Below are 26765 nucleotides of genomic sequence, written 5' to 3' on the forward strand. Positions count from 1 at the left end.
AGGTTCGAGCCCTGATCTGGGAAGATTCCACATGCCACGGAGCAACTAAGCCCACGAGCCACAACTACTGAGCCTGTGCTTTGGAGCCTGTGAGCCACAGCTACTGGGCCCAAGTGCCACAACTACTGAAGCCAAAGTGCCTAGAGCCCGTGCTCCATAACAAGAGAAGCCACGGCAATGAGAAGGCCGCGCACTGCAACAGAGTAGCCCCTGCTCACTGCAACTAGAGAAAGCCCGTGTGCAGCAACAAAGACCCAATGCAGCCAACAAATAATTTATCAAAAAAAAAACCCTAAAGAAATCCTGGAAATGACCCCCTTAGGGGTTGACATAAAAAACACAATAGAAGGAAGCAAAGTGCTGAGAGACACCTCTGGAAAACAGAATGGAAAGAAAGAGATCTTTGAAAATAAGAGTCTGGAAGGGACAAGAACAATAGGCTGGGAGAATTCAGTCTCATCTCATCTGAGTTCCAGGGCAAAGTAATTAAAGCAATAAAAGCTGGGAATTTTCCAGAATGTAAGAAGCAGAGGTGTTCACATTAAAAGTGCTTTCAAACATGGAGCAGGATGAAGGAGAGTAAATCCACACCTGGACACAAAGTAGTGAAACCCTAAGGTAAAGGTCAAAGTGGAAATGTTACATGTTACCTGGGAATGGACTGAAAAGGAGGAAAAAGAGTAGAATCAAAGAGAGGATCCAGAAAACAGGTCCCAGTCTGGGGGAAGCAAACCAGGTCTGAGAAGACTCACTTCTAGCTACTCACTCCTCTGTATTCTAGAGGCCCTATTTCAGTCAAACTGCTTCCTCATTTTGGTGCACGCGGGTGAGTGGTCTTCAGCAATATGGCTAAGATATAGGTGACCGCACACTGTACAAGACACAGGCAGCCTCTGTCGTTAGAGCTTTGTGGTCGGATCAGAATTTCCTGGGGAGCTTTTTTTCCAACTTCCTTATTATAGAAGCATTTCAGTGATACACACAGGCATAGTAAGAAGCCCCTCCTCCCTCCCCACTCACCACCCAGCTCCAGCAGTTATCAGGAGCCTGCTTCACAGACCCTGGACCCTCTTCCCTCATCCCTGGATTATTTTAAAACAAAAACCAGACATCGTATTGTTTCATTAGCATCTCAGATGTATCTTCAGAAGAAAAGGACTATTAAGATATATATTCCCCTAATATTATTATCATGCATTGAAAATGAACACTAATTCCTTAAAGTCATCAACGTTCACATTTCAGAAGAATTTTTAAACCTGTGCATTTCCTCAACCCAATCCCAGACACAGAATCAGAATGCGGGGCGAGTCCAGGAATTTATATTTGAAGTCTCCCTAAGTGATTCTGAGAGTCAGGTCTGATCATCACTGGCGTAGAGGACTGTCTAGGTTATCTCTGACCCTGAGACTGTGACTTTTCCAGTGTGACACATCTGAAGTCATGCCTCTTCTTTCTCCTGGGCAAGCCTGGTTCTGTTATATCACTGAACTAGTGTGGAAATCAATTTTATGCATGTGATCAGAGGTGTCAGAATGAGAAAGTCGCTTTGGGGAAAGAGTCAAATTCCCAAGTGTGAGGTGCATCCCTGACACTAATTGTAGCACAGTAAACAGGATCCTCCTAGTTCTTGGAGGCTCAGTTTCCTCAAGTGAAAAGTAAACTTCATGATGGCCATGACCTGAACCACCCACCTTAAGGAGCTGCTAGCAAGCTTGAAGTTAAAGTAAGGCACTTGTATTCTCCAAGGGTCCATGGGTGTAGAAACATCTCCATTTTAGATTTGAACTTCGGCACTGCCAGGGTTAAAAAGGTACATGAGAAGAAGGAAAGTCCAGAAAAGTTTTTTTTTTTTTTTAATCCACTTGGATGGGAGTGAAACAGTACAGAAGTGTTGATGCGTATGTATGTGGGGAAAAAAAACCATTCAATGTTAACATTTTATGCATATTTTTAATTATTAAAAGACACTACATGGGAACTTCTGTTTGCTCAGAAGGTTGCAGCGAGCTCGGGAGGGCTTCAAGCCATCGGATTAAAGAACTGAAATTATCTGCCTGCCTCGCTCTCGTCTGGGCTGTGTATTATTACCGTTGCTTCACCGCACCACTGAATTTGGTACGGTGCATAGTGTAAAATTCTAACTCGGTATCCTAGGTGTGGGGGAAACCAGCGCGCATCGCTCTTCGCCTAAGTGCCTAAGCCACCTTTCCAGCTGTTCTCCATCTGCAGGATTCGGGTGTCTTGCTGTCAGCGCCCCCTCCCCGCTCCATCACACGCCCCCTGCCCCCTCCATCACCTGCCCCCTCTGGAGGCCCGGCTTAGGGCGTGTCCCTCGGATCTCGGTGTCCTCGCCGACTCTTCGTCCTGCACACGCTCCGGGTCTCCTGACCCTGGCAGATCTTTCTAGGGCTGCGGCCTCCTCCTGGGCTCTGCGCCGCACCCTCTGCCCAGCTCAGGCTGCCCCCATCTTCCCAAGAGGCCCCCCCGACCCTCTCTCTGTTCACCCTACTACACCCTCGCGTCCAGGGTGACCCAGCCCACTCCACCTCTCTCCAGCTCAGTTTCCTGCTGTTTCACACGCGAGTTCCGAGCCCAGGCTCCTCGCGCGCCCGGGCGCCCCCTTCACTCCCACGCGTGGAGCCCCCCGCCGCCGCCCGCGCACGCCCGCGCTGCGGCCGGGTTTCGACCTCCCGCGCCTGGGCACGCGGGGGTCCCCCTGCGCCGCGACGGCAGCCGGGGCCCCGAGCGCGCGCGCCCCCCGCGGGTGGGGGAACCGGGGCGCGCCCACCCGCGTCTCCCCGGCCGGTCCCGGCGCGGCCGGCCCTGCAGGCCCGCGGACCCCACGGCGGGCGGGGAGCCCCGAGACCGGGCCGGCCCCTCGCCGGGCGCAGCCGACCAGGGCCGCCCCCGCGGGCCGCCCTGCCCCGGTGGCCCGTCCTCCGCGGGCCGCCCTGCCCTGCCCCGGTGGCCCCGGGCGCACGGACCCCTCCCGAGGGCCGCGCTGCCCGCCGTGGGCACGGAGGCCGCGCGCTTCCTGACACCCCGCTCTCTGGCCTGAAGGATGGACGGGACGCCCCGGAGGGCTGGAAGGATCGGAGCCGCCGCCGGGGTGACAGCCGCGACGCCCCTCGTCGGGAAGCATCCTTTTCTCTGCTTGGTGTAGGAGATGCAGGAGACAGAGTACCCTCGGAGAACGACGTGTATGTTGACCTTTCCCTGATGTGTGGAATAATTACAGGACAGCACAGATCCATGTCTCGGCTCGGTGTTCTCGCCAGCTTGCTTGATTTCTCTTACGTAAGGCACAGATACGTATTTATCTTTTAAGGTGCTTAGCAAGGCTACACATAACTATACAAATAATTTGATTACATTATTACACAACAATATGCTTATCTTTTTAAAATAAATCTTAGATTGAGTTTTCACAAGAAGAGATCAATTTAAAAAACCAACTGTCAGAAAAGTTGAAAATCATAGAAGGAAAAATTTTAGTTGTTCCTATAATGTCTCCAGTGAACTTTGACCTGAGTATCTATTTCTGAAATGTATGACAAGTTTTGGTTTCAAGGGAATTTTTTTGTCTGTGTAATGCAGACTTCAGTATCAAGGACAAAATGAATAAATATAGAGTAACTCACAGATTAGATGGAAGCAATTTGGTGTTTAGATACTAAATCCTTTAAAATAATTATATATTAAGACATCCTGAGACCATGACTTTTTCACTAGGCTAGCAGAAAGATGTGGCGTGCTCAGGAATGTATCACCAACTAAACAGTGTTAGGTACCATGTAGTTTCAGTAATTCCTGGTGATAATCCCCATGAGAAGCTTATCATTAGCATATTTTAAAACACTAATCTCAGCAGCTAGTTATGAGAGAATTTTCTATGATTCGACACTTTCATTTGCATTGAGATTCTGGAAATGGGCTCTTTTGGTTTAATAACAAGATTTTTTTTCAAGAAGCAATTTTTCACTGTTAATTTCCCACATAGTTATTAAATAAAGACAGGGTTACAGTTTGAATTACAATTTATAAATATTGTAAACTGGCAATAGAGTAAAACATAAAATTCTAGAAAGGGCTGTAGCCAAGAGTATATATATAAAAAAAATCCAGCAGATATATACCCAATTACAAGTAAGAGAATTATGTCCTAGCTAAAAATTATTTGTTAAAATACAGTAAATTCACGAAGAGCTCTTCATTCAAAGACAAATGCTGAAATATTATTTTCTTTAGTTTTAATCTTAGGTGTTTATTTCTTGCAAGGCAAGTATAAGGAGTTGCAAATCAGGGTAAATTCCCGTTTTTAAAAGGTACATTCCAAGTACTTTCAGTCTCGTACAATTTTCTACACAAATCTGCACACTCACAAGCAGCCCCTATTCTGAAGTCACTTAGACTACAGATCATTGTGAACAAATATTAATATTTTAAGTTGAGTAAACCTGATATAATAAAAACACTTCCAATCCATGTACATGGTATACCTCCATTTAGTTAGCTCATCTTTACTTTTTCTCAGTAATGTTGTGTAGTTTTCTCTGTGTAGTCCTTGTGCATCTTTTTTTTTTTTACATTTAGCCCTAAATATTTGAAATTTTCATGCTATTGTAAATATCTTTTTCCAACTGTTCATTGCTAGTTCATAGAAATATATTTGATTTTTTAAATAGTGACTTATGTTTAACAACTTTGTGAAACATTTATTCATTGGAATAATTTTTTGTTTTCTACATGCACAATTACGTAACTGCCTATAATGGCAGCTTTGTTACCTCTTCCCAACCCTTATATTTTTATTGCACTGGCTAGAACTTTAATGATGAATAATGGTCGTGAAAATAAACATTCTTGTTTACTTCCTAATCTTGGATGGAAAAGTTTCAACATTTCACTATTAAATATGCTTTTAAATACCCTTTACAATAATCGTGATGTTCAACTTTATTGCTACCTTTAAAAAATATCTGCTATTGTAATAATGAAACACTCTATTCCTAGCTGCTGAAATTTTGTTTTTAAATCATCAATGGATTACATTATTTCCAATGGTTTTTCTTTATCAAGTCTATGACTACACAATTTTTATTTTTAAAAAAAATGTTAATTTGCTACTCCCAGGAATGAGCCCCAAAGTTTGTGATGTTTTATCCTTTTTATATGTTGCTATATTTGATTTGCTAATATTTTATTTATAAATTTTAGATCTATGTGCATGAGGAAGATTAGCCTATCACTTTAGTTTCTTATAATGTCCTTTTAGATTTTGATGTCAAAATTATGTTAGTCTCATAAAAATTATTTGGAAGTGTCCCCCTTTTTCTCTTCTCTGATCTTCCTCACACTTCTTTAGACATTGGATTTGACTTAGGCCTGCAGTTTTGTTTGGGATGGGGATTGGAGGTGGGGACAGTTTAAGCACAGATTTGTGACCTGAGATTTATGTTTCATTAATCCTTTCAAAGAGCAGAGTCTCAGCTCTATTTATTAGCATCAGTCATCTAAGGGGATGTGAGTTACAGGAAACGTTGAGTGTCTGGTTGAGAATACAGAGAGACTCAAATTATTAGAGGGGAAGATGGGCTTTACGGGCATTTTGGGGGAAGTTCAGCAAATTTTTAAAAATAATTGCTTTATTGAGATATTCACATGCTGTAAAATCCACCTTTACGAGTGTACAATTCAGTGAGTTTTAATATATTTACGGAGTTGTGCACAGAGAGTGACAGATAAGCTGTCACTCTTCAGTTTGCTCACCCCCACAACCCTAGTGAACCACCAGTCTTTCTGCTTCTACTTTTATGCCTATTTCCAACATTTCCTTCCGCAGGTATCGTACAATATGTGGTCTTTTGTGACTGGCTTCTTTCACTTAGCATGTTTTCAAGGTTCGTCCATGTTGTAGAACAACTTTGTTTTAAAACGAAAAAAAATTGCCGTACAAATCCTAGACTGTGCTCAGTATGTAACTGTGGCTGTGACAGCACTAGGCTTGTTGTCCCTGCCTGTGTGCTCTGTGCAGTGCCGATACTCACAATGAATTTTACAGATTGAAACATTCTCGCCTTAGTTCATTTTGCTGAGAGAAAAAAAAATCAAGTTGCAGGATAATGTTGTACAATTAATATTGCTAAAATACATTCTTAGTCAATGAAAAAAATCTCCCTGTTATTAAATATAAATTAAAAATTGGATAATGTATTTTGTATGATATAATTATTAATTTTGTATGATATAATTATTGAAAGCTTTAGTTAAAAATAGAGTATAACATATCTTGCTTTTCTATGCAAATTAAAAATGTAAACTTCACAGCTAATCTGAGAAGCTTTAATTTGATAACGTTTCTGAGTCTTTATGAGGTGTCAAGGTTCTACCCAAGTCTGGAAGAAAATATGTACAACACACACATATGTTGACATACGTGGACAAAATGAGGATTACAATGGATCTCAAGGCAGCATCCTGACTGGTGATGTTTTCATGGGTGAGTACATATATGAAAACTAAAAAAATTAAACTCTTTAAATATGTGCAGTTTATCACATGTTAGTTATACCTCAATAAAGCTGGAGAAAAAGGCTCTACCCTATTGAAACCCGAATCATGTCATATATCTACTAAATGTCATGCACTTGGTCAAAGTGGTTTCCTGTGTGGTTTTCACTTCTTGAAGTAGTTAGACTTAGGCAAAAATCTGGCTGCTTTTTTCTTTCTGATCCTTTTTAAGACCATTTACGTTTGGCAATTTTGCTTCTTCTTTTTGTTAATGGGCACATGTAGCCAAACACTTTAGAAGTAAATCAGTAATCAGTATTGGGCGTAAGCCATACATTTCAATTGTGTAAAATCTATCTCTGTGTCTAGAAATGAATTATAATCTTTAAATTTAAATACGATTTTTTAAAGTGTTTTCTGGCAAGAAATCCATGCAGAAATGCACACATAATAATGACTTAGAAAATGTATTTAGAGACCACAATAATTTTTTCAATTGGGTTACCAAACTATCGAGAAATATAACATTATTGGTTTTACAAGAGAAAAAAGTGCACAGTGTGCCCAAATTCAGGTGCCACACCGTGTAGCATTAAAAATGGCCAGGTCTGAAGCGTCTTAGATCAAGGGGACAGCGAGGCCCCTGCTTCGCCTTGTGTTCCAAAGCTGGGACCAAACACAGTAAGGATGTGCCCTGTCCCTGCTGCAATTCAGATTCTCCTGCTGGCTTACTTTCTGTAGTTCATGTCCTGCATGTGAAACATGCAGAATGGTAGTGCTAGGCTGTGAGGCCTGTTTAAAGGGATTGAGGGTAATAGATCTGTCGTTGAAAAATCTACATACTCGAGGAGTGGGGTGGGAAATTTGGGAGTTTGTGGTAACAATGCCTTTTTGTATTGATTAATTACTTTCTCTCGTGGAAGGATGCTGTCCAGCTGTCTGTCTGATAGAGGTGAGCTCAGGAATCGGACCCACTTGCACTGCAATCCTGATGCGTCAGCTTAAGCTTTGTGACCTGAGCAGGTTGGACGCCGTCCCCGGTGTTTGATTTACGAATCTGTAACACCTGGAAGAAGATGCCGCCCGTCGGGAGATGATTCTCCACGGGTCTCTGGTGAGCACACGCACTGACAGCCTTCGTTTCCACGCTCTTTCCCAGGCCAGGGGACGAGGAAACAGTCTGGGGAGGTGCGGTGTCTTCCCCCATCTCACCTGCAAGGGGCCGGTTCGCAGGTGTTTGTAAAAGGAATAATGTCTCCCTCTGGGGCGGGGGCCAGGTCGTTTGCAGCCCATCTTAAAAGACTGGGGGTTCCTGGGCATGGAGTCGGTCCGCTGGGATGTGCTGCCTCGCCTCTGTGGGACCTGGGGGGCTGAGGGGACAGAGGACAGTGTGCAACTCCTGCTGCCTGTGGTGCTGGGAGCAGTAGCGCCCTTTGTCTCTGAGCAGGGCGCTGTGTCTTCCGCCAGCATCCTTGGCGCTGTGCCGGGGTAGCTGGTCAGCTCGCACAGGGGGCGAAGCCTTGCCCGCTGCCCATCACTGACACCCCCCTCCCGGTTACTGCCAGGGTGGGAGGGGCACCAGATCACCTTGGCAATTGCTAGTTTCTCAAAAATACACTCCCTTCCTCTCTAATACCAAGAATTTTTTTGGACTGTAAATATTTGTCAGCTCATCATTACCTCCTCTCAGGCTGCAGCTGGTACCTGTAATTAGATGCACGCCGCACATCCTAATTATACTTACGGACAAACAGCCAGATGAAAAGGAAATGCATTTTCTGGTGTTTTTCTCTCAGCTCCAGTCAGCTGTTCGGCTATCTCCAATGACAGACTAAAGCTTTCACTTCCAGGTGGCTCCCGAGTGCCTGGCATCAGTGCCTGTTTTAAATGTTACCCATCAAATGTACACCTGATACAGTACAGCGCGTTGGTAAGAAACAAGATGTAACCAAAGAATGTCAAAGTGCATTAATTCTGTCTTGTGTTTTCTTATTGTAGTTTACAGGAAATAGAAGAGTAGACTATGAATAGATTATGAAAAGAAAAACGGGAGATCATTCTCGCTGAGAGGTACAAGCTGGCTCGTAGGGCTCACAACACAGGACTCACCGCGCTGCGCTCTCGGTGGGAGATTCTGCCGAAAGCCTCACAAATACTGTGGGGGTCTCTTCTGCTTCTGGTTCCTATCTGAAGCTCGGACAGACTCCTCCTAACTTCTATGACCTCATCCTTGCCTGCTGGACCTCTGCCAGTATTGGGTATTGATCATATGTGACAATACGACCCCTATAAGAGTTTACAATGTTTAAAAATTCTTACCAGAGCTTCTTGTAAAAATTTCACAGGGAAATCATGAAATATTAAACCACGTGAAATAGCACTTCTTTGTCAAAACATTTTATTGCAGCTTCTGTTTAAGGAAAGCATCCAAAGCGCCGAATTCTGCTTGTGTTTAGTTTCATTGCACGACGTCTTTATAAAGTGTTTCTGGAGATTTTTCTGTCAAGCCCCACGTCCAGAACATATGCCTTTGAGTGTGATTTGCAGGTGGTTGGAGAAGATTTGAGTCTCCTTTTTAGTCTGTGACACATTTCTGCATCCAAGCGCCTCGTTTACATGTATGACGGTCATGGCTATAGCTGGGGGGAAGCAACGCTAACACGCAATGGGAAGTGAACCTTCTTAGTTATCTGAAAACAGCGGTTTAATATGCTGTCTGGGCAAGAGTAGGCCAGAAGTGCCTGAGAGCAGCAGCCCGGGGTCAGCCAGACCCCTGCCCTGAGTTCAGATGCCGTGCAAACGTCACTTGTTTTCCCATCCCTCGGTTTTCTATGGTACACACTCCCCGCACAGGCGGTCCTGCCGTGGCCACGCCCCTGTTCTCCCCCTGCTCCCCATCCCTGCCCGTGCTCCCTGCATCCCTGCCCACGCTCCCCCCATCCCGGCACTCAGCCCAGGGGCATCCATGTGAGGACTGGCTGGCTCGTGGAGACTCTAGAGGCAGGATTTTATTAAGCTCAAGGCCCGACCTAACACAGGTTCTTGCAAACGTATCAGCAGTGGAGGACGGGATGAAGCGATTCATGATCTCGGTGAGTCCCTACTTTCTAGCTATCCTTCGTCTGCCTTCCCCAGCCTGCTCTGTGCCCCGGGGGGCTGACCTCTCCTCTGACTGGGTGTGAGCACTAGGGAACACAGGCTGGAGGCTGTGGGGCAAAAAGAGAGGGTGGCTCTCTCTTCCCCCTAACGTTCTGCCGTCTGCCAGTGGCTGTGTTCTCCGGCCTCGGCTCTCACCAGGCAGCCCTCAGGACAGCTGCCCCTCGGGGCCCAGCATCACTGGTCCCTCCCATCTGGGGGCAACAGGTGGTACCGGTTCCCTCGTTGCTCATTTCTGAGATGCCTGGAAGCGTCACCCTCCATACATATATGTATATACTTTACTGAGATGTAACTCACATACCCCATGGTTCACCCGTGTAAAGTATACCGTTCAGGGGTTCGGGCTGCCTTCACAGAGCCGCGCAGCTGTCACCACCATTAATTTTAGAACCCCTTCATCCGCCCGGAAGAGGCCCTGCACCCCTCAGCAGTCACCCCCGCCCCGCGGCTCTGGCCGCAGGTGCGCGCGGATCCACTGTCTGCCTCGTGCCGGGCACGTCACAGGAAGGCGCTGCTCCCGTGTTTCCCCTCCCCCGTGTTCCCGTGCCCCCACCCACACCTGTGCACGCAGTCCCTTCATGAAACTCTCTTTGGCGAAACCCTTTGCCGTGGGCCACCTTTTTTGATTGGGACTCCACTGGTTCAGAGCTGCTTGCCAATTTGGTGTGGAAAAGAAAGAGAGGTGGACTTCCCAGCTCTGGCCATCGGGGGTGGGCGATGCCCTTAACGAGGAGCAGCAGCAGATGCTGCTGGGTGAGAGGCGCGTGGGTGTGCCACAAGGTGCCAGCCAGGCTCGGAGGCAGTGACACTGCTGCTCGGGAATGTGGCACAGCCACCCGGCTCCGTCCCAGACCCCCGGCAGAGGCCAAGCCCGGGACCAGAGAAAGCCCGGAGGCGCCCCAGGCTTCCTTGCTCTTTGAAACGTGAGAAGACGCCCGACACCTGCCCAGCTCCTGTGTGGCCGCCTTCCCGGGCCCGTCACTCTCCCGGGCGCCTCTAGCTGCTCTTCAGACACCCTTTAACTCTCCCCACGTCCCCAGCTTGCCAGTCCTGTCGCCCCACTGCGTTCTGTCCCACAGCAAGCGAAACCAAGTTTTCAGAGAGAGGAGCAAGATACGGACCAGTGGCTGGACCCGCGGCCTCTTGACAGGAGGGGCCCCCGTGGGTCAACAGCTTTTCCACCGAGCAGGGAGTTAGCAGAAGATTCGGATGAACCCCTGGGGGATTCGGTGTACACGGCCGGATGGGAGAAGGGAAGTGCGCACAGGAGGGCGAGGAAGAGTGAGGAGGGTGCTAGACGCAGTTTGGGAAGGATCAGGGAAGGGCCTGACCCACACGTACCAAAAGCTTAAATTGTTTTGTCTGCAGAAAAAAAGTTTCATATATTACAAACCGTCTAAAGCAGTTTTAAAAAGTCTTAGCCCTTAAGGGAATACGTTTCCATTATTTAGAAAAATAGATTGTATGAGACAGTTCAGCCTCTAATAACGGTGACCACATAAAGTGTCAGTCCACGGATGTTCACAAAATGTGACAACATGTTCACAAAAGAGGCGGGAAGGGAGCCGCTGGCTGTTTGGGTGGTGGGGCCGGAGCCCTGCGGCTGCAGCGCCCGTGCCCGGCAGCCCCGTCCAGCTTCTCGGGCTGGGCCCCCTGGGGTTCCCTGAACTACCCAATGCTCCTTTTTAAAGAAAAGAAATATTTTTAATGGACGACGGCTTGCCAACTCGAATAACGTTAAACTTGGTTCATTTTGTTACTAAATTAAATTTAGTGGTTTTTGGCACGTGTATCCAATCTTAGCAGTTTTGCCTTTCAATTTTCCTCTGTAGACTAGCAGGTATAAGGAAAAAATGTTTGCAGCTTGGAACCCTGTCCTGACACCAAATGCAAGCAGCTTTCAGCGAGGATATCGTGACGCGAGGTCCTACTTTCTTCAAGGAATCCTCTCTAACCCCATTCCATAATTGTTTTCCTCTTCTCTGCTTTTTCTCACTTTTGTTCCTGGTGGGTGCTTGCTCTGGTCTGGAATATAAAAGTTTCTAACCCATGAGCACACCTCCTTTCCTCTGTCCTCCTGGCTCTTCAGGTGACACTAAGCGTGCTATGGGTGTCCAGTTAATCCTCGGAGACGCCGTCTGATTGACGTATAGAAGGCTGGCCTGAAGATCAGAAAAGCTGGTCTGCTTTGAGCTACGATGTACATGTCTGTGACCTTCAGCACACGGCTTACTTTCTCCACTTCACTGGTAGCTGACGAAGAGCTCTTAACTGAACCAGAAGAAGGCACCCAGGGGCGTGATGAGGAGGTGTTAGGGTAGCAGCAGTGTGGCCAGGGCAGCAGTCAGCAGGGCTGCGAGAGCTGACACAGGGTTGCCCCGCCCTCACTGGAGACCCCCGGCGTCCCTGAGAGTCACAAAAACTCTACCCAACTCTCTGGGCTGCTGGGGCATCAGAAAGGGCTGGGCCCCTCGGAACGAGGCGTCCGACTGTCCTTCCGCGTCTGACGCAGGCCTCTCTTGTTTCCTCTGTGCGGCCGAGACAGCCTCATCCCTGTCACAACAGGACGTTTCAAAAGAGTGAAGGTTACCATTAGAATCCAAATCACTAGGAAATGGGGCAGAGCTTGACATAGCACGTTCCAGAGACGGAGGGAAGATGTCTGGGGATTAATTCCAGTCATTCTCAAAGCCAGATTCACACGCTGAATGATTTGGAGAAATGAAGGGTGACGATTCCTGCACCCCAGTGGCACACCCACACAGAACCGGACTGGAGAGACCAAACCACAGAAGGGGACTTTCAGAACCACAGATAAAATCTGAGCTCTATGATGCTTGGTGATGACCCAGAGGGGTGGGATGGGGAGGGTGGGAGGGAGTCGCGGGAAGGAGGGGACATGGGGACATACCTATAAATACAGCTCACTCACTTTTTTTTTTTTTTTTTTGGCACACGGGCTTAGTTGCTCCGTGGCATGTGGGATCTTCCTGGAGTTGGGATCGAACCCATGACCTCTGCATTGGCAGGCGGATTCTTAACCACTGCGCCACCTAGGAAGCCCCAGCTCACTCACTTTGATGTGCAGTGGAAACTGGTACAACATTGTAAAGCAATTATATTCCAATAAAGATCTGAAGAGAAAAAATTGAATTCTATTTCACTTCGATGGTAAAAATCACTTAACCTCTGGAAATTGCATTTAACCTCAGAAAGTTTCCCTCTTCATCAGTTAATGGGATGGTTTTATCTATGAGTCAATCCCCCGTTCCTCTATAAATTCCTCTTGGGAGGAAAAGCCCACGTCCGGCCCTGCACATTACAAGGCACCTGTGCCTTCCCTGCAGGTCGGGACGCTTGGTGCCCCCGGCAGGCACTGGTCCTGTTTCCATTTTCGAGTCCGGAGCTCAGCGCCCAGCACTGGAGTCGCGGGCGGGCTGACCCAGGTCCCAGCTGCCCGTGGACCTGACCCCGGCAATGCGACCCCACACAGAGGCCTGGCCCGGGGTGGGGCTCAGGACCGGTGATGGCGAAGGTGACCTCTCAACCACGGAGGCGAGGCTGTTTCTCTGTAAGATGGTGAGTGCCCTCTGCTTGTCGCTTGGGAACGTCCCAGAATCTTCCCACCAAGGCTAACGTCACAGACCAGTGCCGCCGAGGGGCGCTCCGCCCAGACCCTCTCATCTGTCGTCTCTTCTGCTGCTGACTCGGCAGGAGGAGAGCGTGAGATGCTGTACAAAGGCAACAGCTGCGTGTTCCCTGGGCCGCTCCGAGGAGGGCGTGTCCTGAGCCCCTCCGCCAGACCGGGCGTTCCTCCTGGGTCCCAGGCGTCCCTTCACACCTACAGCAGCACCTACAGCTGTTTTCTGTGATTGTGTCACCTCTACACTGAGGTCTCCTGGAAAGTGAAGAGCAACCTCTAGGATTTTCAGCAGAGTCTGAGTTCTTCAGTCATTTCAGGGATTTTCCAGAATGGGTTAATCAGACATCTTCATGTTTATTGCTGTCACGTAACAGGAATGACACTGTTTCTCGTGCAACGCAGCACAGGGACCCCTGTTACAGGACACATCTCATTTTCCTCTTCATCACGGGGAAACGTGCGTTAACTTTATGTGCTTGGTGCGGAATGGCTTCTTTCTGGATTTACGACCTGGGGACCCCTCCCCTGGACGTTCGCCCACCTGCGCGGCCCTCCACCGCCTCTGTCTAGACGCGCAGGGTCATCCCTCCACACCTGCCAGCAGCCTGGAGACCCTGCACCTCACAGGGAATAACTGCCTGGTCCCCGAGCACCGTACCCTCTTTGTAAAAGGGGCACAGCGGCTCTGCTGTTGAGGAGGATTGAATGGACACGTATGGAGGGTAAACAGCAGGCGCTTAATAAATGTCTGCCCTCCTCATTTCTCAGAATGGATTTCTCCAGCTTGATTTCCGTCTTCCCCTTCTCCCTCTACCTGGGTGGTAACAACTGTGTGAAACTGTTTTCTCAGCTAAAGAAGTGCTTGTGACTTAGTATTGAAATCCCTAGGAGCATTTGGAATGGAAGCTTGTGATGAGATGGGGCCAGAGCAGAGCTGGGACAGAGCTGCAGCCCCACGGCCTCCCTTTCCAGTGTCCCGGGAGGTGGCAGGTGGGGTCCCATGGGCCCAGGGGATGGAGGCTCAGGATGGGATGGGGTCCAGGAGCAGGCCAAGAGGAGGCTGGTGGGAGGAATGGGGACCTCCTCGTCCTTCTTTACTTGATCCCCACCCCATTTATAGCAACGGAACTGTGCGTGCTGGTTAAAACCCACCCTCCGAGACACTCCCTGGGGGCACTGGTGGGCACCTCAGCTGGGCCCATCTATATGTATGCTGGACCGTGCAGCCTGACCTCCGTGAGGGCGTGTGTAGCCCTGCGTGGTGCATGCTCCTGCCTGCTGTCCAGGTTCATTCCTGCCCCAGTCTGGAACTGCCCAGTCGTTGCAGGATCTTGTGGGATGGGGCTCCCTGCTACGGCCTCTGTGCCTGGCTGCAAACGCATCCTTTCTCTGAGCTGCATGGGGAGCCAGCTGACCTCTTGGCCGGCCAGCTGTCCACAGGGCTCGGCTGGGTTTGTGGAAGAGGCAGACTCACACCTGGACCTGCTCCAGGCTGCTGGGCGGGGGGTGCTGCGGGTGGGGAGGGGTGCTGGATGAGGGCTCTGGCCCTCGGGCTTGTCTCTGAATGTTCCACCATATCGGGCCCATCCGCGAGAACGGACAGCACCCAGCCTACCTGGCCATCACCAGCACGTGTAGGAGGCGTGTGCAGGCCGTGAGGGCCACGGTTGGGCTCGCTTCGCTGCTGCCTTTGCCATGGCAAGTCAACAAGGGCCCCTCTTCTCAGACGTGGCCCGGGGGTGTGGAGACGGGGCCCCTGCTCCAGGCAGAGCCCCCCTGGGATGCCTGTCTGCCGTTCCCATCCAGAGCAGCTGTGAGGTTTCTGAGCACCTGCTGCAGACGCGTGGGCCATCTTTGTCCCTATTTCTTCTTTTCGTCCTCAAACAGGCCAAGGTTCAGGATGCTCTCAGGAAAGGGGTCAGTACTGATGGTTCCCAGCTCGTTGGAGCTGCGGTCTCCAGTGAGCAGCGCTGCTGAGATCACCAAACCCCGTCCATGTGGAATGCGGGCTTGGTGGGTCTGGGGACCGGGAGCTGCGGAGGGTCTCGGCCAGGTCCCCCTGAAGGCAGGTGCTTTATCCAAGAGGTGAGTCAGGGAGCAGGCATGGGGCAGGGCAAGGGAAGCAGGAGCAAGGACAGCCAGCGGAGACGTCATCGAGGTCAGAGCCGTGGGCCCAGCCCCGCGTGGGAGGCACCCTGGGATGCGTCCAAAGCGAGACCCACCCGTCCCCGCCCTGCTCCCTCGTTTCGGGGCGTCTCTGCTGTGAGGGAGCTCCCCGGCTTCTGAGCAGCCCTGGCACAGAAAAGTGAGAGGTGCAGGCTGCCCCAGGGCTGTGGCTGGTGACAGAGATGGCCTGTAGGAGGGACCTGGGCCCCAGAGGAGGGTTCTGCAAGTAGTTGGCTCCAGTTGTTTGTTTCATGAACCATCTAGATACGGAGAAGAGTCTCTGATATGATGATTCCAGAATCTGGGCACCTGTGTGTGTCATTCTGGATATGAGGAAATGGTGGGGGGTCCAGCCCTCGCTGCCCAGTTTCTCTTCTCTCCTCCCCGCCTGCCTCCTGCTCTTTCCCCTTCGAAACGCTTGTATGCACAACATACGTGCATACCAGCACCAGAAACTTCCACGCGACGCGCTGGAGTCTCTGACTTGTCTAAATGGTAGTGAGAAAACTTTCTTCAACCGGGGATCACCTCTCTCTCAATCTCTCTCTCTCATCCACCTATCTGTCTTTCTAGCTATCATTCTACCTGTCTCTCCATCTATGTACGTATGTATGTATGTATCTATCTATCTATCCATCCATCTATGCGTTTATCTCTCTCTCTCCATCCATCTATCAACCATCTGACGTTAGCTCTGGGAATCCTTAAGTTCACATCTAGTAATGAGCAGCTATCTGCCCGTTTAGCTCTACGATGACAGTGAGTCTGTGTAGGGAGTAAATATTTGAAGGAACAGAAATAAACCCCTTTGATGTGTGTGGTAGGAAATGCAAAAGCTGTACAACGGGGCCCTGCCCTGAAGGTCCTGGGACGGTGAAACTTCCATGTCCCGGCCCCTCCTGGTCACCGGGCTGCCGTCTGCCCGGGCTGCCCCCCAGGGGGCCGCGGCCGGGGCTGGTCCACACACGCCCGAATGTTTTCTAGGTCACGGTGGCGGGTCCCTCAGGGAGCCACGAGCAGGGACACCTGCAGAGGCTGCGGTGACTGCGGGCTCAGCGGGACAGTTTTGTTCTGTACACGGGAAGGGACGTGGCCCCGGTGCCAGGTCACAGAGGCATGCGGAGGGCGCTGGCCTTCCCTGGGCGTCGGCCTAACTACAGTCTGCTCCTTAGCTGATGCTCTGCGTCAGGCAGGGCCGTGATGGGCACAGAACAACGGGAGGAGACCGACTCCCCACCTTCCAGGGACCCCCCAGATCCCATGACGAAATGGGATCAGATGTGTGAACACGTGCAGTGAACGTGAAACGGATTCCGTGACCGAGAACGCAGGGCGGGTCTGCTGAGGAGCGCGGGGGGTTTCGGGGAATGAACGCTCGGGGCGTGGCAGACGTGGGCAGTTTTCAAGGACAGTGAGCTGCCCCACGCTGCCTCGCGTGCTGCGACAGTCGACTAGGATCACGGTGGTGACACCTGGCATCTAATCGGAGCTTTTGGAATTTGAACCGAAACCCCAACAACAGGGCTGCTTTGAAATTCGGAGACGTTGAAAGTGAGACCTTTGGTCACGTTCTTATCAAAAATCACTTCGCGGATCGTCATAAAGAGAAGGCAGCTGTGGCCTCAGGTGAGGCCATAACTTAACACGTGTGTGCAGTGCTCACACGCGCGTGCCTTCCAATGGTTAAAGGAAAATATGTCAAACACACGCCTTTGCTGGCTGGGCCGCACACCTGGCAGGACTGGCCGGGGTGTGGTCCGTGGTCCTGCTCTGCCTGCTGCCTGATTAAGAGGCAGGTGGAGGGATAGTTTATTTCAATGTCAATTCTGTCATCAATACGCCTTCGTATCTGACTGCTCTGTGCAGGACAGCCCTTCGGAGACCCTGGGGACCCAGTTGGCGATGGCTGCAGGGTCTTCTGATTTGTGTGACCCATGGCCTCTTTCCCAGTGATTTTTAAATTGTTTTTCACTCCTTATGGAAATATGACATATAGAAAAGTGTACTTAAACCCTCAGTGTGGTGAACTTCACAGACCTAGCACACCTTCATCACCAGGGCAGATTCAACCTGCACCCTCAGTCCCCAGGGCCTTCTTGGCCGTTTCCAGGCCGTCACCGCCCCACCCCGCACAAACGGTGTGCTGACTTCTGGACGTTTTTTGTGCTGCTATTGTTTGTACTTTCTATAAACAGTTTTTCATTACTTTTTAATTGTATACCTTTCTGTTCTTTAATTTTACCGTAAAACGCACTAGAGGTGATATTTTACTTTTACTTGGACCTGGAGATAAGGACAGGATGTAATGGCAGCTAAAGCCATATTCTGACTGCAGACCCCAGAGGAATCATACTGTGAAGACTCAGCCCTGAAGGCCAAGCCCCGAGAAGGGCAGGGAGGACCAGTTTGAAGCATCTGTTGTAACTGAAGCAGAACAAAGTCGGCATCTAACAAAACAGGCATCTCAAGGGCTCCGGCCTGCACAGTCCCCAGCTCTGGTTAACACGAGAAGGGATCTGCCCTGACCCACGTGGTGGGGCCTTTTGTGGGGGGAGCTGTCACCCTCGAGCTCCCTGAGGACGGAGGCCGTGTCCTCCTGATTCACGTGTGTGTCCAGGCGCCCGCGGGTTCCTGCAGGGCCCCAGGGACCGACGGCTCGCGGGATGAGTGAAAACTTGGCCGCAAACCCGCTCCCTCCCATGTAACTCTCCTTATAGCCTTGCCGACGGGTGGGTGGTGGACATGGCCGGGTACCTCCATCCTCCCCTCTGTCCCAGCTCTTTCTTTCTTTTTTTTTTAGTTAATTTACCATGTTGTGTTCGTTTCTCGTATACAGCAAAGTGACTCATTTTTATATATGAATATATCAATATATATTTATTTATAATATATATTCTTTTCCATGACAGGTTATTTCAAGGTATTGACTAGAGTTCCCTGTGCTGTACAGTAGGACCTTGTTGTTGATCTATTTTACATGTGTCTGCTCATCCCAAACTCCTCATTTATCCCTCCCCACCCCCTTTCCGCGTTGGGAACCACACGTTTGTTTTCTGTGTCTGTGACTCTGTTTCTGTTTTGTAAATAAGCTCACTTGTGTCACCTCTGTCTGGGGGCCAGATGTTTAGCCCAGACCTTCCGTGGGGAAAGGGTGACCAGACAGAACAAATGAAACAGTGGGCCGGGCAGTCTGAACATCAGAGGCATCGTGAAGAATTTCAGTATCATCTAGTAGATAACAGTGTGCTAGTATGTAGGGTAGTATCCAGCACAACCTAGACCTCGTAGGACTTAAGGAATTACCTGTGGTTTCTCTGAAATCCGGGGTGACAGAGGACCCTGCTCCATCCACGGCCGGGCTGGGCGGGGCTGAGGGTGAGTCCCTGGGGACACAGGGAGGGCCGATCGTCTTTGTCTGATTCCTTAGCCTTCTGTTAAGGGGGTGGTCGAGGAAAGCCTTCATTCCCTCGGGTGAAGCGGGCCCACGGCAGCAGCGACAGGTCAGGGCGGGGCCGGGAGATGGCGTCTTCCCGCGGGTGCTGGGGCGTGAGGTGGGGTCCTGGTGTCTCAGGCAGGCTGGCGGGTGGGGGTGGGGGTCCCGCGTCTTTGCCTGAGGATGGGGACGGAGGGTGGAGGGTGAGGCTGCACCCTCCCGGGAGCCCTGGCCTCAGGAGTCGCGCTGTCCACAGGCGGCTGGACAAATCCAGGCGGCGTTTGACGTGACCCCTGGTTAGTCAGCTTGGGCTGCTGTGACCAAGTAGCAAAGACTGGGGGCCTTAAACCACAGAAGGTCACTGCTCCCCGTTCTGGAGGCTGGAGTCCAAGATCCAGGTGCCGAAGGGCGGGTTCCCTTGGCTGGGGGGGGCCGCCACCCCGCTGTGTGCCTCTGACCTCGTCTTTGTGCCTGTAAGCAGGGAGAGAGGGCAGAGGTCCTGGTGTCTCTTCTTTCGGGGACACGGATGCTGTCGTGTCAGGGCCCGTCTCTACGACCCCGCTCAACCCTGGTTACTTCCTTCTAGGCTCTGTTCCCGAATACAGGCGTGTGGGAATGTAGGGCTTAAACACATAACTTTGGGGACACAAAGGACTCAGTCCGCAGCAATTACTGGGCAGGGAGCTCTGAATTACTCCTGAAAAATTTCAAGAGCCTCCTCACAAGTCCTGAAATACACACTGCCTGGCTCTAGAGACCTGGTATCTTGTTGGAGAGACAAGACTAAAACATCTAAAATAAATAGCAAACACGACAAAACAGCACGAAGGAGCTTCAGTGAATGTCGTCAGGATGTTTTTTAATTTACATTTAACCGTCTCGGCCCTAAGCATACAAGTTCTTTTATATAACACTTTACTTTTATTCACTGACCTCTTTATACAATTTATTGAGTTTACCAATAATGAAGTTACATTTCTCTTCAAATATGTGATAATTCAGCTTTTTAATGAACTAGATGGGCCTTACTCCTGTAACTGTAGATTAATGAGGTTTGACTACAGTTTGCTTTAATTGTGTGTGAAAGTAGGTAATCAGGGAAGAAGCAGGTATTCACTAAACCAAGCCATTTTACAATCCTGAAAATGGTCTAGCTGAGGCTTCCCATTTTGCAGGTGTGTAAACTGAGAGTGAGAGGATTTGCAAGGATTTCGCTGCACGTCCGTCATCCTTGCATAAATGTTTACTGTGTCTCCCCGGGCTTTCGGGGGACACAGTGCTGTAGGCGGAGAAGAGGGGGCCCTGGCCTGTGTCTTCAGACTCTGAGCCAAGGCTGCTGTTCCTGTTTCCCTTGGGCTGTTCTAACCTCCCTACAGGCCAGCCCTCCCTCAGCTCCAGGTGGAGGAGACCCTGCCCCGACCGCTGGCTGCTCTGAAGTGGTCTCGCCATGGACCTTGGCCATTGGCAGGATCTGCCAGAAACATGTGGGACGATCAGCTCTGCGTCTGTGGGAGCAGCTGGCACACTGGGTCCCCAGGGCCGGGTCCAGGACACACCCCCATCCCCTCCTGCGGGCCTTCGTCACTGTTGGGTGTTCGATTTCCTGGCGGAGAATAAAATCGCCTGGGACACGAGTGCCCCGGGACCTTGGCCTCCACGCGTCCATCACACACCCCTCCCTCCAGCACAAAGCATGTACATCCTTCACAGTTACCATTTATGAGAAATCAGAAAGGATAGGATAAAAACACCAAGTAAATGCACGTAAGGGGCGGCCCTTCTGACGCGGATGAGGCGGCCGCGAGCGTGCAGTCTGAGAGCCCTGCCTCCTCCTGCCTCCAACCGGCAGCCGGGACCCGCTTGAGCCCATGTCCTCGGGAGGGAGATAACGGACACGGCGTGTGTCAGAGGTTCCAGCGGCGTGTGTCCTTAGTTATATCGAATTTCTCCTGCAAAACATATTATTTTAGGAGGTTTAAAAATATAAAGAGGGAAAAAAGATAAAATTAAATTCTGTGCAAAGAGAAAACATTGTTGATAAAATTATGTGAAACCCCACGTGATCGTGCAGCGACCCCTTCAGGAAACCCTAAGCACCCCGCCCCACCCCCCAGCGACGGCCACAACCCCCCCTGCTCTGGTGGGGATGCTCCGTGATGGGGAGAGGCTCTGCCCTTCCGGAGGTCACAGCCTGGAAGGAGGAGATCTCACACACGAGCTGTAATGACAGGTGGAGACGTGTACGTGTGTGCCGAGAAATACGCTTATCCCGAGCGTCCGTGGCTTAGGTCAATCATGGACCAAATTACAAATTCCACCTTGTTTTTTTTTTTAATTGGCTTTGAAGACGTGGATTTACCGTAACCTCAGGAAGACTCCGTTACCACTAGAACCCAGCAGAGGACAGGCTGAGCCGTTGGGTCGGGGAATGTTTCGGGCCGCGGTGGCCTGTGATTGACAGGAGGGGGCTGTGGGGAAACGCAGGCCCAGGAGAAAAGTCGGGGGGCAGCCCCCGCTGGTGGGGGCTGGGACACGGTCAACGAAAACACGCTTTCGCCCAAGTTCCAAAGACCTGCTGGTGTCCACAGCGCCTGGGCACGTGCAGCCCAGCTAAGCCCCTCCCCTGTCGGCAGACTCTGGCTTAGAGCAGCCCCCCAGCGTGCGTGCCTTTGGGCCCTAAACACACCTGCCGGGAGGTGGGGACATTAGCAGCACGGTGACTTTCGGGTTTGTAAGATTCTAGTCTGCGGTGCAAGTTACCACCAGGAATCTTTTTTTTAAGCTCTTTATTGAAATATAATTGCTTTACACTGTTGTGCCAGTGTCTGCTGTACACCAAAGTGAATCAGCTGTGTGTATACATATAGCCCCATATCCCCTCCCTCCCGCGACTCCCTCCCAGCCTCCCTATCCCAGCCCTTTAAGGCATCACCCATCATCGAGTTGATCTCCCTGTGTTATGCGGCAGCTTCCCACTAGCTATCTAGTTTACAGTTACCACCAGGAATTTGAACTGCGTGTTTTCTGAGCACCAGGTACATGCTGTGCTTTGGAAGGATCTACGGCTTTGCACCTGAGGTGCTGAGGGCTGGATGAGGACGGGTGGAGCAGGAATCCACGCGGAAACGCGGACCTGCAGCTGGAATGCGGAGGACGAAGGAATGACAGCGGACTGTGCTCAGGGGAGCTTCCGTCCTCAGCTTCTAAGGGATGGGTTGGATTTTGATAGGAAGAGAACACACATTATTTTGAAATAATTCTTAAACAATTATAACTTGATCGATGATAAGCTGTTAGTCACTGAATAAATCTACTCTTTAGATTGCTACCAAGGATGCTGGTATTTTCCCCACTCCGGGAAGGAAGCTCTGCCGGCATTTCAAAATATGTCTCATCCCAGATGACAGACGTCCTTTTCCTTTCTAAAAGTAGCCCCCTTTGCAAATTATAAATGTCATGAATACACATTATTGAGAATGTGGGAAAAATCATGTTTTAAACCAAAATAAAAGTGCCTGTTAATTCCACTACCTAGGGGAAAACCACAGTACTTTGTGGATTTTGGGTTCGTCTTTCTTCTATGCTATAGAACTGGGCTAACACAGCATGTCGGGGATTCTCAGAGGAGGGGTATACATTAGCATTGATGCGTGAACTTTAATAAACACAGAGACACAGGTAACTTTGGCACACATTGCTGGGGAAAAGATTGTGATGTGAGCCTGCCTTTTTCTCTCAACTTTGTCATAAACATTTTCCATAGTCCATAGATATTTTTTAAAATCACGTTTATTTAGATGGCCGTGTAGTTTTCTACCAGATCAGAAAAGAGTACAATTCATTTCTCCCTTCTCCTGTTCTTGAACATTTAGGACCCATTCTTGTTAATAATGCTGCACAAACATCCTTTTAACCAAAACTTTGCACATTTCTGACATTTCCTTGGATTCACAGAACGGGAATAAACGGGTTATAGCACCTGAAATTGTTGAGGCGCTTTGTATGTTTACATCCTCTCTACCTGCGTTTGACAGTGCCTGGTGTATCAGATCTTTACTGAAAAAGACCCTTATCAAAACATAAGAGAACCCAAATAAATACGATGTTTTCAGTGACAAACAGATTTCTCACTGTTTTGATAGACTCTTGTTAGAATTCTAGAGATGCTGAATACTATTTGATATATGTGTTATCTATTTTTAATGAATTGTCAGTTAATGCCCTGTTGCCATTTTTGTCATCGAGGTTATCTTTTACTTACTGATTTTTACAATAATCAAATATGTTAGAAATAGTAATGCTTTGTATTTTTACGTATAGTGCAAATGTTTTCTTCCAATTTTTGTTTGCTTTTAATTTTATTAATTGAGATTTTGACAGATAAGATTTTACATTTTTAAAAATAAATATATTTATTTACTTATTTATTGGCTGCATTAGGTCCTCCTTGCTGTGCATGGGCCCTCTCTAGTTGCAGAAAATGGGGGCCTCACACTGTGGTGGCTTCTCTTGTTGCGGAGCACAGGCTCCAGGCGCGTGAGCTTCAGTAGTTGTGGCATGTAGGCTCAATAATTGTGGCTTGTGGGCTCTAGAGCGCAGGCTCAGTAGTTGTGGTGCACGGGCTTATTTGCTCCGTGGCATGTGGGATCTTCCCGGACCAGGGGTCAAATCCATGTCCCCTGCATTGGCAGTTGGATTCTTAACCACTGTGCCACCAGGGAACCCCTAAGATTTTACAATTTTAGGTAAAAAAATCTGTTACTGTTTTGTTTTTGGGTTCTTTCTTTCCTTTTTGTGTTAAAAAAAAATAGACTTTCTGGGACTTCCCTGGCTGTTCAGTGGTTAGGACTTGGCGCTTCCACTGCAGGGACCTGGGTTCAGTCCCTGGTTGGACCAGAACCAAGATCTGGCAAGCTGCTCAGCGTGGCCCAACAAACAAAAACAGCCTCTCTCCGTCAACAGATCACATGAATACCCAATGACATTTTCTTTTTTACATCTGACTTCTCATAGTTACTATGTATACATATTATATAATTAGTACAGAATATAGTTATTATATATAATATATACTTACGTTTATATGTCTTCACAGTTATTAATAAAATGATGTTCTGTCTGCGATGTGCTTTGAGTAACTGATGTGCTTTGAGCAGTGGAGGAAGCTGGCCTCTGGAGGAGTGTGCTCCGGGCCCTGTACCAGCTTCACTGATGTCCACGTGCACGGTGCAGGCATGCTGGAAGTTAAGTGCATGCAAATATTTTGCCAATACAGGTCTTTTTACAAAAATACTTTCCCAGAAATCTTCCTGTCTCTTCACATTTAATACCAGTTACTTAATATCTGCTCTATGCCTGCAAATACAGTTTTTTACAGGTTTGGGTTCTGAGCAAGGCCCTAGGGAGGCTGGGAGAGTGGGGCAAAATCGGGGTGGGGGGGGGATTCCGAGCACCAGATTCAGGGTTGGGTGGATCATCTCAAAGGGCCATTGTAGCCATTGACTGGAAGGAGCCCCTCAAGGCAAGACGTAATCGTGCTCAGTCTCTGCAGTTATAAGCTGACATTCCGCCCAAGGCCAGAGCCACTGGGGCCTTGACAGGCTCTCCTGCCACTGGGACCCGTGCTGGTCAGACTCGGGGCGGCTGAAGCTCCTGCTGGAGGCGGCCTGAGCGCGGCGGCCCGGGTGCTATCGGCAAAACCCACCCCCCGCCTAGCCTCACTATCAAGGAAGGCGGGGCTTTTCTTTCGCTCCTTCTTTTGCAAGCCGCGCTGTTTGGCTTGTTTGCCCTTCGGGCCCCAGGGTCACTAGTGAGCTTTGCTGGGGACGCTGTGCGGAGCCACCTGTGTTTACAGGAGCCTTGGGCACCTGCTGGCAGCTGGGAAGTTAGCTGGCCTGTGAGATCATATGGATATGCCACCTACTCAAAAATTAAATGAAGATGCGTATTTTTAAATGTTCCTGGGGGGGATTTAAAAGCACCGATTAGAATAATTTTGAAAGGACTCAAGTCAATGGCTGGTGGAAGGTCCAGCTCGAGGGGTGGACGCTTGTGCTGGTGTCTCGGCCATGAGCTGGGTCAGAAGGAAGGCAAATCCACGTCATCACACAAACACCCGACGTCACGGACGTGGTGAAAAATGGAAGGCGAGGGGAGAGTAGTGGGGAGAAAGTCCTATTTATCTTACAATAATTATGATGTCATAGAGAAAGATCGAGAGGGTAATTTGGTAGAATTCCCAACTCAAGACAGATTGGAAAATATTCTCCCTTTTCATAATGCTGGAGTAGTTACGGAAGCTGACTTCCATTATCAGACTTTATGTAAACTTCAGGCTTCTTGTTGGATTTAACTCTTATCTTTCCATCAACTATTTTAGAAACGTAAGATTAACTTAACAGCACGCTCTCCTTCCTGACTCAGCATCCGTACTAGCAAGTACAGGAATCTCTGAAGTGTTCTCTTCATTATGCTTTCAAAGGAAATGTGCAATAGAGGTGTAACTGAATTATTTCTTTTAAAAAGGCAAAAATATTCACTGGCGTGTAAAAGACAAAAATAGTGAAATCACTATTCGGTACAGTAGCTTTTACTTGACTTGAAACAGAACATTCCGGTCCATCTTTTTCAGTTTATAGAATGTGTCCAAAGATGAGCTTTTCTGGGGCTTCCCTGGTGGCGCAGTGGTTAAGAATCTGCCTGCCAATGAAGGGGACACGGGTTCAAGCCCTGGTCCAGGAAGATCCCACATGCCGTGGAGCAACGAAGCCCGTGTGCCACAACGACTGAGCCTGCCTGCACTCTAGAGCCCGCGAGCCACAACGACTGAAGCCCGAGTGCCTAGAGCCCGTGCTCCACGACAAGAGAAGCCCCCGCACTGAGAAGCCTGGGCACCACAACAACAGAGTAGCCCCCGCTCTCCGCAACTAGAGAATGCCCGCATTCAAAGCAACAAAGACCCAATGCAGCCAATAAATAAAAAACAAAACAAAACAACAACAAAACCAAAAAAAACACAAAAAACCCAAGACAAAGATGAGCTGTTTTGAAAAACTGGCTCCTTTTTCCTCTTCAGGCAAAGACGGCTGCGGCCTTGGAGAGAGAATGGTGCCATGAGTTTATGTGTCCTCCCGTCCCAATTGTGCGGCGTTTCCCGCACAGGTGAGACCTGTGGGTGCTTGAAACCAGAACCCCCCACATCTCGGAATCTCACCGCTCATAGCAGTCGGGAGGAACCGTCATTCCTCTGCCACCCTCTCCCTCTCTCCCTCCCTCTCTTCCTTCCTTCCTTCCCTCCTTCCTTCTTTCCGACCCATCCTTACTGAGCACCTATGCCTACCAGGCTCTGGGTTAATCTCTGAGGCTCCCAGACACAGGTTCTGCCTTCAAGGAGTTGACCTCTGGGGGCGGAGACCCAGAGGAGTAAACAGAGGCTAGGCTTCCGCGTGCCAGTCTAGGCTTCACCCTGATCCGTTCAGTTGAGAAAAACGACCTTTTCCAAACGACGGTCATCTCCCCCTCCTTTGTCTCATCCGCGCGTGCTCATGTGCTCTGGTTCAGAGGGAATTTCTAGAGGGCGTGGGAGGATGTTTTCCAAAGGTGGCCGCATCTGTGTCTTTAGCTCACCCCACATACTCTTCCTGCAACTTGTCCTGCCATTGACCCTCCCCCCCAGGGAGGTGACAGCCAGTGTCTCCCGCCTCTGGGTCCCCATAGGATCTGGTTACTGTCCCATCCAGTGACCTCGGTGGAGGTGAGGCTGTGTGACTTTGGAGGCTTGGTCATGGAAAGCAGCAAGCTTCTGCTTGGCTCCCTCTCTGTCAGGAACCACACCCTGGGAACCCACCTGCC

General features: G+C 49.6%; 2 long non-coding RNA genes across 3 annotated transcripts; one reads left to right on the top strand and one right to left on the bottom strand.

The window, feature by feature from the left end:
- Positions 1–6309: 6309 nt before the first annotated feature.
- Positions 6310–8862, top strand: LOC130855898 (uncharacterized). The gene is made up of 3 exons (XR_009054388.1): positions 6310–6502; positions 7437–7627; positions 8512–8862. It is a non-coding gene; the product is annotated as an uncharacterized LOC130855898 (long non-coding RNA).
- Positions 8863–19777: 10915 nt separating this feature from the next.
- LOC130855941 (uncharacterized) lies at positions 19778–26500 on the bottom strand. 2 transcript variants are annotated; one of them, XR_009054399.1, is made up of 4 exons: positions 26237–26500; positions 23992–24151; positions 21988–22114; positions 19778–20863 (listed from the first exon to the last, which is right to left on the bottom strand). It is a non-coding gene; the product is annotated as an uncharacterized LOC130855941 (long non-coding RNA). The 2 variants fall into 2 exon arrangements; XR_009054398.1 differs by having other exon boundaries at positions 21988–22117.
- Between the last annotated feature and the right edge of the window lie 265 nt (positions 26501–26765).

Source organism: Hippopotamus amphibius, chromosome 6 (genome assembly GCF_030028045.1).
Source record: "Hippopotamus amphibius kiboko isolate mHipAmp2 chromosome 6, mHipAmp2.hap2, whole genome shotgun sequence".
In the NCBI taxonomy this organism is placed as follows: domain Eukaryota; kingdom Metazoa; phylum Chordata; class Mammalia; order Artiodactyla; family Hippopotamidae; genus Hippopotamus; species Hippopotamus amphibius.